This window comes from Schistocerca cancellata, chromosome 1 (genome assembly GCF_023864275.1).
Source record: "Schistocerca cancellata isolate TAMUIC-IGC-003103 chromosome 1, iqSchCanc2.1, whole genome shotgun sequence".
NCBI classification, from domain to species: Eukaryota; Metazoa; Arthropoda; class Insecta; order Orthoptera; family Acrididae; genus Schistocerca; species Schistocerca cancellata.
In genome coordinates, this window is record NC_064626.1 from 953,291,923 (window position 1) to 953,310,201 (window position 18,279).

An 18,279-nucleotide genomic window follows, 5' to 3' on the forward strand; every position below is an offset into this window, starting at 1 on the left:
TAAGAAATGCGACTACAGTATAAGTAAATAGCTCTGCTCAAATGTATAACAATATATGATACCATAAATGTAACAAATCAAATCATAACATCAAGGAAAAAGTCTGTCAAGCACATAAGAAGTAATTTATGTTGTCGTCTTCAGTCCTGAGACTGGTTTGATGCAGCTCTCCATGCTACTCTATCCTGTGCAAGCATCTTCATCTCCCAGTACCTACTGCAACCTACATACTTCTGAATCTGCTTAGTGTACTCATCTCTTGGTCTCCCTCTACGATTTTTACCCTCCACACTGCCCTCCAATACTAAATTGGTGATCCCTTAATGCCTCAGAACATGTCCTACCAACTGATCCCTTCTTCTGATCAAGTTGTGCCACTAACGTCTCTTCTCCCCATTCCTATTCAGTACTTCCTCATTAGTTATGTGGTCTACCCATCTAACCTTCAGCATTCTTCTGCAGCACCACATTTGAAAAGCTTCTAGTCTCTTACTGTCCAAACTATTTATTGTCCATGTTTCACTTCCATACATGGCTGCACTCCATACAAATACTTTCAGAAATAACTTCCTGACACTTAAATCTATACTCAATGTTAACAAATTTCTCTTCTTCAGAAACGCTTTCCTTGCCATTGCCAGTCTACATTTTATAGCCTCTCTACTTCGACCATCATCAGTTATTTTGCTCCCCAAATAGCAAAACTCCTTTACTACCTTAAGTGTCTCATTTCCTAATCTAATTCGCTCAGCATCACTTGACTTAATTTGACTACATCCGATTATCCTCGTTTTGTTTTTGTTGTTGTTCATCTTATATCCGCCTTTCAAGACACTATCCATTCCGTTCAACTGCTCTTCCAAGTCCTTTGCTGTCTCTGACAGAATTACAATGTCATCGGCGAACCTCAAAGTTTTTATTTCTTCTCCATGGATTTTAATACCTACTCCGAATTTTTCTTTTGTTTCCTTCACTGCTTGCTCAATATACAGATTGAATAGCATCGGGGAGAGAATACAACCCTGTCTCAATCCCTTCCCAACCACTGCTTCCCTTTGATGTCCCTCTACTCTTATAACTGCCATCTGGTTTCTGTACAAATTGTAAATAGCCTTTCGCTCCCTGTATTTTACCCCTGGCACCTTCAGAATTTGAAAGAGAGTATTCCAGTCAACATTGTCAAAAGCTTTCTCTAAGTCTACATATGCTAGAAACGTAGGTTTACCCTTCCTTAATCTAGCTTCTAAGATAAGTCATGGGGTCAGTATTGCTTCACGTGTTCCAACATTTCTACGGAATCCAAACTGATCTTCCCCGAGGTCAGCTTCTACTAGTTTTTCCATTCGTCTGTAAAGAATTCACGTTAGTATTTTGCAGCTGTGACTTATTAAACTGATAGATCGGTAATTTTCACATCTGCCAACACCTGCTTTCTTTGGGATTGGAATTATTATATTCTTCTTGAAGTCTGAGGGTATTTCGCCTGTTTCATACATCTTGCTCACCAGATGGTAGAGTTTTGTCAGTTATGTTATAAAGATACAATAGTAGCAGCTTCAGTCATAAATACCCTCATAATGACCGAAAGAGCACTGTGCTGAACTCATGCCCCTCCTATCCATGTCCGCCACTAAGGATGATATGGTGGTTGGATGGTCCCAATAGGGGTGTTTTTTTGTTTTTTTTTTTATTACTTGTATATTGTATTAAACATAAGATAGATTCATATGAATTCAGCATAGAAAAAATATTTCAAGGTATTATATAGTTGTTAAAATGTATCCTGACAAATCCTGTATTACAAATGAGATCATTGGGATGATAATAAATAAATTAATTAATTAATTTCCTGTTACACAATAATATTCTAATTTACTTAAAAGGATATTGCGGTTTACACAGTCAAACGCCTTTGACAGATCACAAAATATACAAGTTGCCTGCAATTTTTTGTCTAATGAATTAAGCACATTTTCACTGTGAGTGTAGTCTTCTCAATATCAGAACCCTTTAGAAATCCAAACTGCGACTTTGACAGTATGTTATTTGAGATAAGATAGTTATCAAGCCAATTGTACATTACAAATTATAAAATGCTGGCAAAAGTGAAATTGGATGGAAGTTTGATGCTATTTCTTTATCTCCCTTCTTAAACAGAGGCTTAACTCCAGCATATTTCAACCATTCAGGAAATATTCCACTGATAAATGACTGGTTACACAGATAGCTTAATATGTTACTTAACTCAGAATCACATTCTTTAATTAGCTTTGTTGATATTTCATCATACCCACTAGATGTATTTGAGTTTAAAGATTTTATGATGGACATTATTTATGCTGGGGTAGTGAAGCTCAAATTCATATTATGGAAGTTACTTGAAATGTCTGGTCTGATGTATTCCGTAGCAGCATCTACAGAACCTGACAACTCCATCTTTCCAGTAACAGTTACAAAATGTTTGTTAAAAAGTTCTGAAACACTATACACATCCATCACGAGTGTATCTATTTATTTATTTTTTTATTTTATTTATTTATTTCATGTTCCATAGATCTCGTATTGTGAGCACATCGCATGAGATGTAGAATGAGTCCAACATACAAAACAACAAACATACAAAAAATACAAAACAGTCTTCATTAAATATATAAAAAATGTTCTACATAATTGCATATAGCTAATACAAAGTTTAGAGGAAAAACAGATATTGTACATATAACAGCAGATTTCTTTGAGTGTTAATACAAAATTTCATGTTTGAATTTGGAGAAAAATTGCAAGCACATTTCTTTGTTAACAAGATGGATAATTCTATCTAAATGCTATTTCCCTTCTTGCAAACTCTTCTAATGTATAAACAGACATATTTAACAAATACTCCTTTAGTTTTGCTTTAAAAAGAGATTCATTTTCTCTTAAACATTTTATCTGGTCAGGGAGATGGTTAAACATTTTTGTTCCTGACCATTTGACATCTCTCTGAACAACTGTCAGGTTCTTAAGTTCCCAATGAGGATTTTCTTTCCCTCTTGTATTATTTTTGTGATAGTTCTTATTTGATGGAAATTGTGCAGGGTTCTTGATCACAAAACACATCAGCGAATATATGTACTGGGATACAGTGGTTATTATTTGCAGCTTTTTGAAAAGGTTACAGCATGATATCCTAGGGGGTACTCTGCACATAATTCTAATAGCCCTTTTGTGGGCCACAAAAATTTTCTTTGCCAAAGCTAAATTTCCCCAGAAGATAATTCCGTAACACATAACGGAGTGAAAATACCCATAGTATGTGGGCTTCATAGTGGTTAAATCTCCAATGGAAGACATCGTTCTGATAGCATACATAGCCGAGCTCAATTTTTTTAGGGTCTGTTGTATATGGAAGGACCAGTTCATTTTGCTATCAATATGTACTCCAAGAAATTTAGACACATCCATTCTTTCTATTGGTTGATTTCCACATGTTACATTTATTTCTCTCACTTTTTTTGTTTTTGTATGGAACTGGATAAAATTTGTCTTACTTGAGTTTAGAGAGAGACCATTAACACTGAACCAGTTAATCACTTCAGAGAGTATGTTGTTAACTGACTCCTCAAAATTAACATCTGATTTTCCACTTATGACAATGGTGGTATCATCAGCAAAAAGAGTAAATTTGCAAGGCAGGCTTGCACACAATGGTAAATCATTTATAAACATCACAAACAACAGTGGCCCCAGAATTGAGCCTTGAGGCACACCACAACTAATAGCAGTCCATTCAGACTGATAGGGGGTATCCCTTGATTAATCTGAGCTGTTTAAAATTACTTTCTGTTTTATTTCCTTAAGATAAGATTGCAGCCAGTTACCTGCGACACCATTTATTCCAAGTAGTTTGGCTTTCTGCATGATAATGTGGTGATCTACACAATCAAATGCCTTTGATAAGTCACAGAAAACACCAATTCCTACCATTTTTTGATTTAGACATTCAAGTACTTCATTTGTAAGTGCATACACTGCATCCTCAGTTGAATGGCCCCTTTGAAAGCCAAACTGGCTTTTGTTGATAAGTCTGTTCATTATGAGGTGTTCAGTAATTTTATTGTGCATTATTTTTTCTAGAATTTTAGAGAAGGTTGTTAACAGTGAAACAGGGCAGTAGTTAGTGAGCTCAGCTCTATCACCCCTCTTGTGTAGGGGCTTCACAATGGCATACTTGAGTCTTTAAGGAACAATGTCTTATTGAAATGAAGCATCAAAAATATGGCACAGAATATCACTAATCCATATACATGAAAATTTCAATAAATTATTGGATCATTATCTACTCCTGCAGAGTTCTTACACTTTAAAGACCACATGACTGTTTGAATTTCGTTTACAGTGATAGGATTAATGTACATTTCTGGTATTATGTTGGAGTATTCATCCTGACATAAAATCAGAGCTTCATCAACAGAGGGCCTACAGCCAATTTGTTGGGTTTCTGACAGGAAATGTTTGTTAAAAATTTTAGCCACACTTTTTTGATTTTCTATTAAGTTACCCCCATGCCTGATTTTTAGGCCATCTGTGCCGCTTGTTTTTGACTTTGTCTCATTTTTTATAATGTTCTAAATTGTTTTCATTTTATTATTAGATTTATCTGTTTTCTCCTAACAGAAAAGGGCTTTTGACTTCTGTATTACTTTCTTTAAAATTTTGCAGCACAATCTATAAGCGTTCCTTTTTGTGTATTGTTAGTTGTTCTGATTTTAGCATAAATTTCTCTCTTAGTTCTGCATGACTGTTTAATACCTTCTGTGATCCAAGTCTTACTTACAGATTTTAGATTAATATTTTTGACCCATTTCTTTGGAAAAGATTCTTCGAAAAGGGCAGAAAAATCATTTATAAAATAGTTAAATTTGTCGTTAGCATTATCAATGTTGTAAATAAAGTAACAGTCCATTAGCTGCAACTTACAGTTGAAGGATTCTTTTGCCTCTTTGTTCATTGTTCTTATACATTTCCACTGGGGAGATAGTTTAACAAGAGGGTTAACACTGTAAAGAGTGATTAATTGACCATCATGGTCTGTGAGACCATTTATAACCTGGTTTACATTAATGTTCTTTATTTTATTTATTTAATGGTGTCCAAGCCATAGGCAACCCACATATTACATATACACACAAATACAAATACAATACACATATGTATAAATAAAACAAATCCCAAATGGGGAGTCACATTACAATATAAAGACAAACATAGTATATGAATATAATAGAGGGAAACATTCCACGTGGGAAAAATATATTTAAAAAGAAAGATGATGAGACTTACCCAACAAAAGTGCTGGCAGGTCGATAGACACACAAATAAACACAAACATACACACAAAACTCTAGCTTTCGCAACCAAAGGTTGCCTCGTCAGGAAAGAGGGAAGGAGAAGGAAAGACAAAAGGATATGGGTTTTAAGGGAGAGGGTAAGGAGTCATTCCAATCCCGGGAGCGGCGCTCCCAGGATTGGAATGACTCCTTACCCTCTCCCTTAAAACCCATATCCTTTTGCCTTTCCTTCTCCTTCCCTCTTTCCTGACGAGGCAACCTTTGGTTGCGAAAGCTAGAGTTTTGTGTGTATGTTTGTGTTTATTTGTGTGTCTATCGACCTGCCAGCGCTTTTGTTGGGTAAGTCTCATCATCTTTCTTTTTAAATATATTTTTCCAAACATAGTATATATATCATATCACATCCCGCCAAAATTTTGCACACCAGAAGCGTCCACGTTGCGGTCCTGGGAGGACTACTTGTAGTCCTGCTGATTCTGCTACCACCAAGCCATTAATGTTCTGGTATCTACTTACATTTAAAAATACATTGTCTATCACAGTTTGGGAATCTTGTGTGATTCTAGTGGGAAAATTGATTACTGAATTCAGATTATAAGTGGACATCACATTATGGAAGTTACTTCTATTGTTATTACCAGTCAGACAGTCTACATTAAAATCACCTAAGGCTACAATATTCTTTGTTTTTTAAAATAAAACTGACAATACCTGCTCCATGAGACTAAAAAACATTTTTATATTTCCTGATGGTGCCCTGTAAACAGCCAGGACTATTAATGAATTGAGATTAGTTTTTATTTCAGTAGCACATGCTTCAAAATGTTGGTCCATACAGTATTTTGTAATGTCAATTACTTTGTAATCAAAATTTTCCTTAACATATATTGCCACTCCCCCCATTTCTTTATTTACTCTACAGTATTGGGTTGCTAAGTTGTAACTTGGTAAAAAGGGCATGATGCAGTTGCTAGTAACATGGTGCACAGTGAAGCACAATATCTGGGCATTATTTATACAGTCTTTCTCATTAATGTTGATAAGCAGTTGGCCTATTTTGTTAGGGAGGCTTCTCACATTTTGATGAAAAATTGATAGCCCTACCTTCTTTATTTTGTCAGTGCTGTTATTTCTTGACTCAGATTCCAGAGGAACCTGCCTAAAGTCATGTGGTAGTAAACATTTGACACTGTTTAGGGTATTGGCGTATTCTTTTTCAGGCCTGCACATAAAAAATAATTGAAACGGGAAGACAGCACGACATTTCTTCCACTAGACATCATTCTATCTGTTGTAGTTTTTCTCTCATTTGTGGTTGCTGGTGATGCTATTGGCTGCCTGGGTGATTCTGTCATCGCTGGGACTGATGCTCCTGTTAATATAGCTTTTGCTGACGTCACCTTTTCAGGTAGACCTACTGCTTCTGTCACTGTTCTCTCTGTTGGTATGTTAGCAGGAGTTCTATTTACAGTACCATTGCTTTTGAAGTGGTAATCAACTGATACTGATAGCTGCTCGACTGTTTTTGGATACGTCATTGGGATGGCTGTATTGTGAAGACTGTCATCTTCAAAACTGAGTCTTTCTAGGGTACATACAATTTTTTCACTGAGTAACCTTTTGCCACTTCTGTTCAGATACATTCCATGTTTTGTGTAGTTGCACCTATGAAGAAAGTCCACACTAAGAAAATGTGCATTTGGGTACATTTTGCAGATCTTGTGGAACTGCCTGTTTGCCTTTTTAATTTCGCAATTTACACAGGAAGTAGTCATCAGATCGTGTCTGTGAGGTATTCCAGTTACAATTACGATGCTGGCTCTTGCAGAATGTAAAACTTGCTTCAGGTTACCGATAGCAGATGCTAGTTCATTTCTATAAACATCATTGGCTCCCCCAAACAACACAATACATCTGATTTTGTTTTCTAAATATTCCTGGTCAATACCTTTGATAACTTGCTTCATTGGTGCCCCAGGTTTAACAAAGCCACATGCTTTCACATTGAGTTCATAACAAAATATTTCTGAGAGATTTCGTCCATGACTGTTGGAGTAAATAAGATCATTTACTCTTAATGCTATTTGTGCATCCTCATGTCTGTTTCTACCAGTCTCCTTCTTTACTATATCCCATATTGTCTTTATTTTGTTATCTGATATGACTATCTCTTCCTTGTAATATATTTGCTTTGATGTCCGTATTACAGTCTTTAATATTTTACTGTATTTCTTGTAATGTGCTATAGCATCAACATCAGAATTGTTTTGGATTGACAGATATAGTTTTCTTTTTTTTATGATACCCCTATTCCTTGAGTAATCCATGGATTCTTTGTGGACTTTGCTCTAACCTTGGTTAGTTTTGGGGGAAAACAGTGTTCAAATAAGGTAAGTACTTTATTAGCAAAAGTGTTACATTTTCATTCATGCCATGAGCACTGTAAACATCAGTCCAGTGAATGTCTGTGAGGAGGGACCTAAAATAATCAATTTTTGGCTTATTTATTACTCTCTTGAGCTCAGATTTAACAGATTTTATATCCTGTTTAGTATTAACATTTAACAGAAGGAACTTCAAGTCATGGTCTGAGAGGCCATTGACTGTTGGTTTTGTAATATAATTTTGTTCATTGGACTTTCCTGTAAACATATTATCAATGGTTGTTTGTGAGCAATTGGCTACCCTAGTGGTGAACTGTACAGTGGAAATTAAGTTGAATGATAGTGTTACTAACTCAAATAGGTTCTTATTGGAAGAGTCTTTAAGGAAAGCTACATTGAAATCGTTTTTGGTTATTAAATGGTCCAGTAAGCTTCAATGTGGTTTATGGACGGATTAAACATATCTGCAAGTGCTTGATATATACTTAATATTATGAAAGATATATTTGTGAAATTCTACTTCTGTTGCACATGCTTCCATATGCTGTTCTAGGCAAAATTTATGAATGTCTATGTTCTTAAATTTATGACAGTTCCTGATGAATGTGGCAACCCCTCCTTTCTCCATTTCTGCTCTACAAAAGTGAGATGCTAACCTAAACCCTGTAACACTTGAAAGTTCTATACCAGTGGTCACATGATGTTCAGAGAGGCAAATTATGTCAGCTGGGTTTGAGGACTCTATATCATCTATGCAGATAATTAATTAATTAATTTTATTTCTCAGACCTCGAATATTTTATGCAATAAAGATAGCTGACATTTCGCAATGACTGAGTTAAAATTGGGCAGAGTTGAAATATCTGCTAACTGTTGAAAATTCTTAATCAATAGCTGTTTCTGCTGTTATAATAACCTAGAATTATGTTCTTTGGTTTCTTTCTCAAACAGAAGGTTTGTCTCAGTCTTAAACTCTCTCAAAATTTGGTTTCTTTCTGTTCTCCCTACCCCAAAAAAGGGTCTTCTCTTAACCCTATAACCACTGGTATTTTATCACTCATGACAGTGCCTCCCCCCTTTAATTTTCCTGCTATTTTTCCAGCCAATTTACTCTTCCCTTTCCTGTTGAGGTGAAGGCCATGCTTAGTATAATCCCACTTATTGAGAGAATCAACAGGAACCACACCAATGTGTGACCCTGCACCCGACATAAGCAGCCGTTCCAACTCCAAATTAACTCTCTTGACATAAGAGTTCAAATGAGGTCAGTCATGGCACCCAAGAACAGATACAAACTCAACACAAGTATGCTTTGATGCTGATGCAATCTGTGCCAGGTCACACTCTATACCGTACCCAGGATCTCTGTCAATACTATTACCTGTCCCACCCACGATAACCACGCTGTCTTCCTTAGCGGAATCTTTGCAAAGTGATCCTAAACCCTCTGTCATCTGCTCCAGACCAGCACTAGGTTTAAAAAAATTAGTTACCTGGTATTCTGATCCTTGTTCATCTTGCAAAAGTTGACCAACACCTCTTCCATGGGAACTACCTAACAACAACACTTTCTTACTCTTTACTGATTTCTATACATTCTTACTTTTCAATTTGCTGCTGAAACTGTGTTGTGCCCTGTCTACACATTTAACTGCTTGAGGCTCACCAGCTTCGAACTGAAGCAACAGGTCAAATCTATTTTCCACATTCACCACGAACCTGTCAGATAAAATTCTGGACCTGTTGCCTGTTGCCACTTCCCACCTCTCTTTACCCTTCTCCCTTCTTAATCTGTTAAGATCTCCTCTGGCCTTGTCTAACTCAGCCTGAAGGGCGGAAATTTTCCCCTCCTGTTCTAGAATCTTCCTATCTCTACTACATACCCTACAGAACCACTGATGAGTCTCATTTACTTCCCCTATTCCCACACCACTACAGTGACCCAAATGGAAAAAACCACAGCACCCGTCGCACCAAAGCCCCAACCTAACAATTCTATGACAAGTCAAGCACTTTTCACTCATGATAAATATAATAGTTTATTATGAAGATGTCAGTTAAATTACAGATAAACACGAAAATATGGTTCCACAAATTTGGCCTCTATGCGGCTGTCTGTAAATAAAAGCAATAGTGCAAAGTTTCTGAAACAACAACTTAAACTTTATGCTACTTTCCAGAAATGTGAGTTAAATAATGAAAAGGTATGCTACAGTTAAATTTCTGGAGAGACAAAAGAGCAACTAAAAGAAATTCTATAGATTTGCTGCGGCAAAACGAAAACAGAAAATACAACTGTGTAGTGTTTTCACATTTTCTGCTACATTATGTAAAGAAAAATGAAACCTTTAATGGTATGCTTAAAAGACATACTAATACACCTTTTTACCACATAATCAGTACTAAACTATATGTTTTTATAATCTAAAATGACTTATCTTTACGAGAACACCAAAACTCGCGCTAGTTGCCTGGCTGCAGGGCTGTATTTACTCTCAGGATATGTAAGTGTGATTATGCAGATAGTACAGGTAATGAGCCATGGCCTTTCTGAAGGAAACATAATGGCAATTGCCTGAAATGATTCAGGAAAACCTAAATCATGATGGTCGCACAGAGCAAACTCCAACCTTACAAATATGAGGTCAATGTTCTAAACAATGCACTGCCGCATTCATTTGGTCCCTGCTGTATAGTTTGCTCTTGAAGATACACAATTTGCACCAAAATCTTATAACAAAAACATAGATTTACAGTGCACCATGGAACACACCATTAATGCCCACTGATGGCTATAGAACATAACAGGCACATCTCCATGTCATCCCTTCAGCCTGTCTTTAAAATTGAGTCCGTTTTTCATGCTAATCAGCTAGGGAAAAAGACAATACATTAATATCATGCACTATAGATCTTGTCACAAATGCTAATAAAAGCTTGCATTGTGATTATGAATAGTGTTGTAGTTGTCATTTTTCTTCTTTTACCCTTGCTGTAAGTCAACTCAGTAATCTTTAAAGGTGTAGTTTGCATTATTTGGGAAGTGTTTTAGCTGCCTTTGAAATATATGTATTTTTGTAATCTCTTTCAACTCCTTAGGCAATATTCTTATATTATATAGGTTTATTCCCCAGATGAAATTTTGTTTTTAGTTCTTTGTTTATTTCACCTGGGAAACTGCATGTGCGGATTGGCTCTTGTCTCACAATCAGTAAAGTTTTCTCTGATATGGGCAACACAATTAAAGATATACTCATTTGGTGCAGTAGGGATATCCAGTTTTTTTAAATAGTTCTTTACAATATGCATAACAAATACTTTTGTTAATATTTTTATGGCTCTTTTCTTCAGTTTGAAAACTGTGTCAGTGTCTTACACCTTTGATATCAAATAAAATTCATTACACAAAGCTCAAGAATAAATCTATAAAATGGAGGTTAATCTTTCAAATTCATTTCCTGAACTTAATTTTAAAGCCTATTCAAATACATATGCACAATATGTAAACTTGCTTCTTGATGTTGCCAGTAAGAGCATGAAACAATGATTTTTGATGATATAGATGCACAATAAACATATAAAAATTGTACCTTTGTGTATTCGAGTTAATGGACTGAATTTTAAAATGGAACTCAACCTACATGTAGTAAATGTTTAATTAATTAGTGAACTGTTGATGATACATACCACTCCTGAAGGGTGATGTATGCCCTTGCATTTCTTACCAATACAAGATACTCATAAAAAAGCTTATCAAATGATGTGTCATGAGAAAGAGCACAGATGTTATACAGGAGGTGGAAAAGTTCTAAAAAGATACCTAAATAATTTTCACAATAAGTATTACATAGTACAAAGATACAAATGAAATAAGCTTTTTATATTCGTTTTATGTTTAGGATCATTATTGAGTGTTATGTCTGATAGAAGCTAGTGAGGTAATACATTCAGCAATGCACATGTTTAATGTCAACATATGATTTGTTACTACGAATGGACTTCTGACTTCCTGTAAGAAAAGCTAGAATGACAGCATTGAGTTTTTTGACAGCATTTACAACACCATTGGAAAAGAAGTCCAGCACAGCATTTCAGTAGGTCATGACACAGAAAATAAAGAGGTTACTGAATGAAAATATTAATAAAGAGAAAACTACTTTGCATGGAAAATTACTGTCAAATTGTGTAATTGCCCTTAGTGACCAGGTAGAATAACTGCTTAAACAAAGGAAATGAGCATATTAGTACACACACTAAAAGCCAAATATAATTGCAGATTGGAAAGAAACACACAACAATTTTTTTGCCCCTGGTACTGCAGCCAGAACGTTGATGCTTTAAGATGATATAGGCCGAAGTTTGTGCTAAGAGGGTATTTTGCTTTCATGTGCAGCTCAAGCAAGAGAAGCATGAACTATGAAACAAACACGGTGTGCATGTCACTGTTGTCAACTTGTGAACAACAGAGAAGGGTGTAATCTTCCCCTATGATGAATCATACTATTATTTTTTTCATTCTTTGTTCTTTTCTTTTTAAATGTGTAAGCTAAATATATAAAACCAATGGTAAAGTAACAAGTTGTTTTGTGGCAAAGATGAAGTTTTGATACAAAAGAAAGAAGAGATATGCTCTTCAATTGATTAATTCCAGTATCTTCCCTGTGCCCCCCCCCCCCCCCCCCATATAAGTAGTAGTGGGTGGACGTATGACTAGCTCCATCCTACCAGTATTGTTTAAAAATGTATATTCCAAATGTATTTTAAAAAGTGTTACAAAAGTTGTTAGTAAGGCCAAGTTTATTCATATATTTGCATCAGTCACCCCTGTCAGTTCATCATTTCACCAATGCCAAGAATCCTACATCAGGAGTTTGAAGCAGAAAAGAGTAATTTGCACGAGGAGGAAAGGGGTGATCCTGTTTCAGCATTGTCATAATCAGCACTATGCACAATGGAAGTAATGCAAAGCTGTATGTAACTCAAAATCTGAATATTGATTTTGAATGTATTGACATTAAAGGTCTGCTGATATTAGTACTAGTTAAAGTTCACCCAGGATAGGTGTACAGATTTATAAATTACCCTCCAACCTCTTTCAGTTATTTTTCAGAATCATTATCTTTAATTATTCAACCAGCAGTTATTAATCAGTTTCTATTTTTTGCCCCCCCCTCCCCCACTCACATGACACTATTCAATGGTGACCATTTAAAGGACAGTGCCAAGTGGAATATGAACAGACCTTCCAATTGTTGAGATAACATTTTTTTTTTAAGTAAATGATTCATTTTATTGACACAAGAAACTAATGAAACTTTTGTCATATTTGTTACATGTCCATGAGATTGGGAGTAAGAAAAACATTGAAGGAGCAAATTAAAAATAAATTCTGCCTATAAATAAGATGAGGTGGAAATGCTGGTTTCAGAGGTAAAGGTAGGAAATGGCTACATTGTATGCTTATATGGCCATCTTTGGTGCCATCTCTCTGGTGGTAGATACTCTCTTTTTCCTCCAATTAATATCTTTTATTGAAAGTGCATTTATAATAAAAAGACGTTAATTTATATAGAGTCATCATTAAATTGCAATCAAATTCTTTAAGTCTGTGTCAGATAATAATCAGGTCCATTAGTGAATATGCTGACAAATCTACTTTAGTTGAAAAGTACTGATACAGACAAATTTTCACTTTTGAAAACCTTTTTTCATAATTTTGTTCAACACCGTTCACCACAGAGTCAAAGGAAATGATCATTTTTTGAAAATTCGTAACAAAATGCAATATGCCAAGATGTCAGAAATCTGAGTTTGGCAACAGTAGAAGGTAACATTCCAACTCATAGCAACCAAAACAATGAGATTGGCATCGCACTATCAAAAAATGATGACACAAGTAATATAACTAATCGTGATTTCACTTTTATGACACTCTTTCTCAGTTCTCTCTGGGAAAATGCTGATACCACATACGTCGAAGCGTTTCCAGTGGGACATTTTCGAGCAATGTTGGCAGATCATTCTGTAGAAACGCGATGTATGTTGCAGCTGTTTGGGACCCTGCAATGAAGTGAGGACCAACAAGGTGATCGCCAATGATTCTGCACCATACATTTACAGTCCACGGTCGCTGTCGCTCTACCTGTCTGAGCAGGGGAGGATTGTCCACGAACCAGTAATGCATGTTTCATAGATTCACTGCCGCGTGGTTTGTGAAACCCATTTCATCAGTAAACAGGTAGAACTGCAACGCATTCTCTGTTAACGCCCATTGACAGAATTGCAGTCGATGATTAAAGTCATCACCATGTAATTGCTGATGTAGCGACACATGAAACGAGTGAAAATGGTGACGATGCAGTATGCGCATGACACTACTTTGACTCAGTCCACCGGCTCTCGCAATGTCCCGCGTACTCATGTGTGGGTTCATGGCAACAGCAGCTAACACACCAACTACACCCGCTTCTCCTGTGACGGGCCTGTTACGGACCCGTTTGCGTGCTACGACCATACCTGTTGCATACAGTTGGCAGTAGATGTTTTGCAACGTGTGGCACGTTGGATGCTCTCTGTCTGGGTACCGCTCTGCATACACCCTGCAGGCTTCAGCTGCATTTCATCGACATTCGCCATAGATGAGTATCATCTCTGCCTTTTTGGAGTTCGAATACACCATGGTCACAGTTCCTACAACACTACACTATCACAGACGTTTGGTAACACGGCGTACTACAGTTGGTCTGTGTGCGGAGATGAATGCAGAATAACCATAGCAGCAAGCGCTACATGCGGACACTGCGACAGCGAGACCAAACCAAAACAGTGCACCACAGCCACACTCGTAAACACGGTCGTCATCGTAAACATGTCCCTGCAGATGCTGCTCGCCGACCGTCGGAGGTTTCAAGCGTCAACTTTAGGTTACAATATCTCCGGATTTAATTAACATTTTACAATGCAACAAACGGCACTGATTATGTATTTGTTTATATGTTCAGATGTGCTAACAAAACTAACGTGGTTCCATTTAAAAAAACGTTGGTTTGTGTTGAAAAACATACTTCCGTGCATTTTTGTATGGTTTGTATTGAACAATTGCAATAGCCCCTCTCCTCACGTTCGGTCTGTGGAATCAGTTCGTCAGTATTTGATGTGGTTTATGAAATATATCCAGCGGTAACGTTAGATGACTCACCCTGCATTTTGCCACATTTTAGTATGTCATACAGTCTTTTGAATTTTCACATTAACAAAGCTGAATTACATTATTTGCCCAAAATACAAAAATATGTTGACCACATCAGAGCCATATTCCAATGGATTTACAATTTTTCTCGAAAAATTAATTTCTATCAATTTCAATTATTATTTCATAAATGAATCCAGAAATAAACATACTAAACAGTCCAGAATGAAATTTTCACCCTCCAGCGGAGTGTGTTCTGATATGAAACTTCCTGAAAGATTTAAACTCGGGACCTTTGCCTTTTCCGGGCAAGAACTGTACAATCTGAGCTACCCAAGAATGACTCATGACCCATCCTCACAGCTTCAATTCTGCCAGTACCTTGTCTCCTACTTTCCAAACTTCACAGAAGCTCTTCTGCGAATCTTGTAGAACTCAATTTTGTGCCTAAACCATGTCTCTACAGTATCCTTTCTTCCAGGAATGCTAGTTCTGCAAGGTTCACAGAAGAGCTTCTGTGAAATTTGGAAAGTTGGAGATGAGGTACTGGCAAAATTGAAGCTGTGAGGATGGGTCATGAGTCATGCTTTGGTAGAGCACTTGCCCGCTATAGGCAAAGGTCCAAGTTCAAGTCTTGGTCCAGCACACAGTTTTAATCTGCCAGGAAGTTTCATAGTAAACAGTTCTAGATTGTGTAATAAATAAAAGAAATAATAATAATAACAATGTAATAATATAATAATTATAATAGAAATAATAAGTGTGTACCAAATAATTGGTAATTTTGAATGTTTCTAAAATAAAGATAGCTAGAACTTATCAATTGAAACATCAAAAATAAAGTAATTCATTTTCATAAATTTTAACTTGAAATATAACATATTGTATATAAAATTATATGAAAGGTTTCAGAGAAGCAGCTGAGATAATATTAACCTGTTCAAAATTAGAAATATAACACTGGTATTGACAAATACTGTAGAGAAAAAGTAATTCCAGAGGAGGATGTCCCATTACAATATCCCCCTCACATAATGCAGAAACAATGTTGACAATATTTAGTGACATATTATAAGGTTTACTAAACAGTGTAGAAAATTATGCCAAAAGATATAATACATATGTATGTAAGTATCTGATATATAACAAATGTAAGAAAAACATCTACTACACAAGTCATATACTATACATATATGAGGACATGGTATTCAGATTTTCAGATCTGTGGAACATTCTGTTCCGAGACAAATGATACAATGTCAAAACTACAACATAACAACAGTAAACAATAGAAATAAGTGCAGAGGCAATGTAAATTACTAGAATTACAAATTGTGAGTTTACATCTAAGAAGTCACACTTTCAAAATCATCAGAAAAGAAGAAAAAATATTCAGAGCCTAAATGTATGAAGAGTGGGCTGACTCAGAAAAACTCACGATGATTGATTCAGACTAGAAGAATATACTCAATCACAAGTAGGGGTATAGCACAGAATCAATTAGCCACTTAAACCAGAGTATGTAAGGACATGCTGACTCATGAAAGGAGAAAATATTTGAAAAATATTAGGGCCTATGCTTATGATGTGAGGACTGACCCACGAGTACAAACCACCCTGGGTACACACCAGCAGAAATGTTTTGAAACAACAAATGAATAAAGTTCATAATCATATATTAATAAGCTAAAAACCATCTAAACAATTATTAGAGAAAGCACCTAGCCTCAATCAATAGTTGCACACTCTCCTTGAGTGCAAAAACACAGTTGCAATGACCAGAGTACCCGAAACAGAATTAAACGTGAGTTTACACATAACTCAATTTTCAATGAGATACAATAATTCAGTTCTCAGGATAAATACAGATAATTGGTGACATAAATAGCTTTGAATGAATACATAATCAAGTAGCTTGAGGACCAAAATAAATGTGTGAAAACCAAAATGTATACATCTTGTTATACAGTCTACACTCAATTTATGATCACAATCATAAATGTCTTCCATACTATTTTCTAGTTGTTCATACAAATTAACCTATGTACATAGAAGCCTAGAAGATGCATTTACAACTGATAAAAAATACATACTAAATGCTGAGATAAAAAAATTCGTTGACTACTAACCTAACAGTGCCTAACTTTATGAGATTCTGATTATTATTTACGATATGGTTCACAGAATATACTCTTGAATTTTTTAAGTTTTCACAGTTCTTTATTGAACATAACAAATCATCAGTCATAGAACATCAACCTTTCACACCATTATATAAATTTACATAATGTGTTCGGAAGTTAATCCCCTAATTAAAAAAACATATATTTACATGGAATAACACTGTCGATAGCAGTGACAACTTTTCTAAATAAATAGCTCCATGAATTTTTCAAAAAGTATAACTTCTTGGCTAACAATTTACAAATTTCTGTCAGAAGACTGATGTAGGTGACAGATGCTTGAGTACATTACCTAGCAACTATGATTTCTTGTAAGTCAGCTGGACCAACAAGGGTTCAACCTTACAGGACTGTAGGAGTGGATCCACCCACATGTTTCACTTTCCTCCCTAGATTTCTTCTCACACACTCCAGAGGATAGGTAACTTCCTGTCTAGCTTTCAAACTGAATCCTGACATAGTTTTGTGTACTAAGTATGGTATTCAGTACCTTCGTCACATCACATGGCATATGTTTTGCCTATCTGTTTTTAAAAAAATATGTATTCAGGGTTCATGTCAGAATGTATTAAAAAGTGTTCACACATGTGGTACACTAATAAACAGAGCTTAATGCAATGAAGAAATGAACTAGATAAGGTAATACAGACAAACATTAGCAATTACCAGATTGAAAGAAATTATGTGCACAAGCAAGTCAAGTTGGGCTGCACTGACTTAGCATCTGACAAATGCCTACAAACTGAGGTATGGAACATAGTAAATGATGTATTTGTGATGAAGCAAGCTGGGATATTTTTACTTTCCCTCCCCTCTCATTCTGCTATCTACCCCCTTAAAATTCATTTTTTTCACTTTTGACTAATTATCATTAATACACATGAGTGTAATTTGCATTTTCATAAAAGAGAAAGGTTGGCCCTCAGTTTTGAAGAATATAACACCAGATCTAATTTTGTGCTTAGTTTTATGTATGTAACTGATTTTCTAATTTATTTTGTCTATTTGTAGTTAGTATCTTTCATAATAGTGTGAAATCAGTAACTGTTTCATAACTTAAATTCTATAGTTGACTTAATAACAAATATAAATTCTGGGTTCAAATTAATGATATGAATATAATAGAAAGCAACATTCCACATGGGAAAAAAATATTAAAAAAAAACAAAGATTATTCTGTGACTTACCAAACG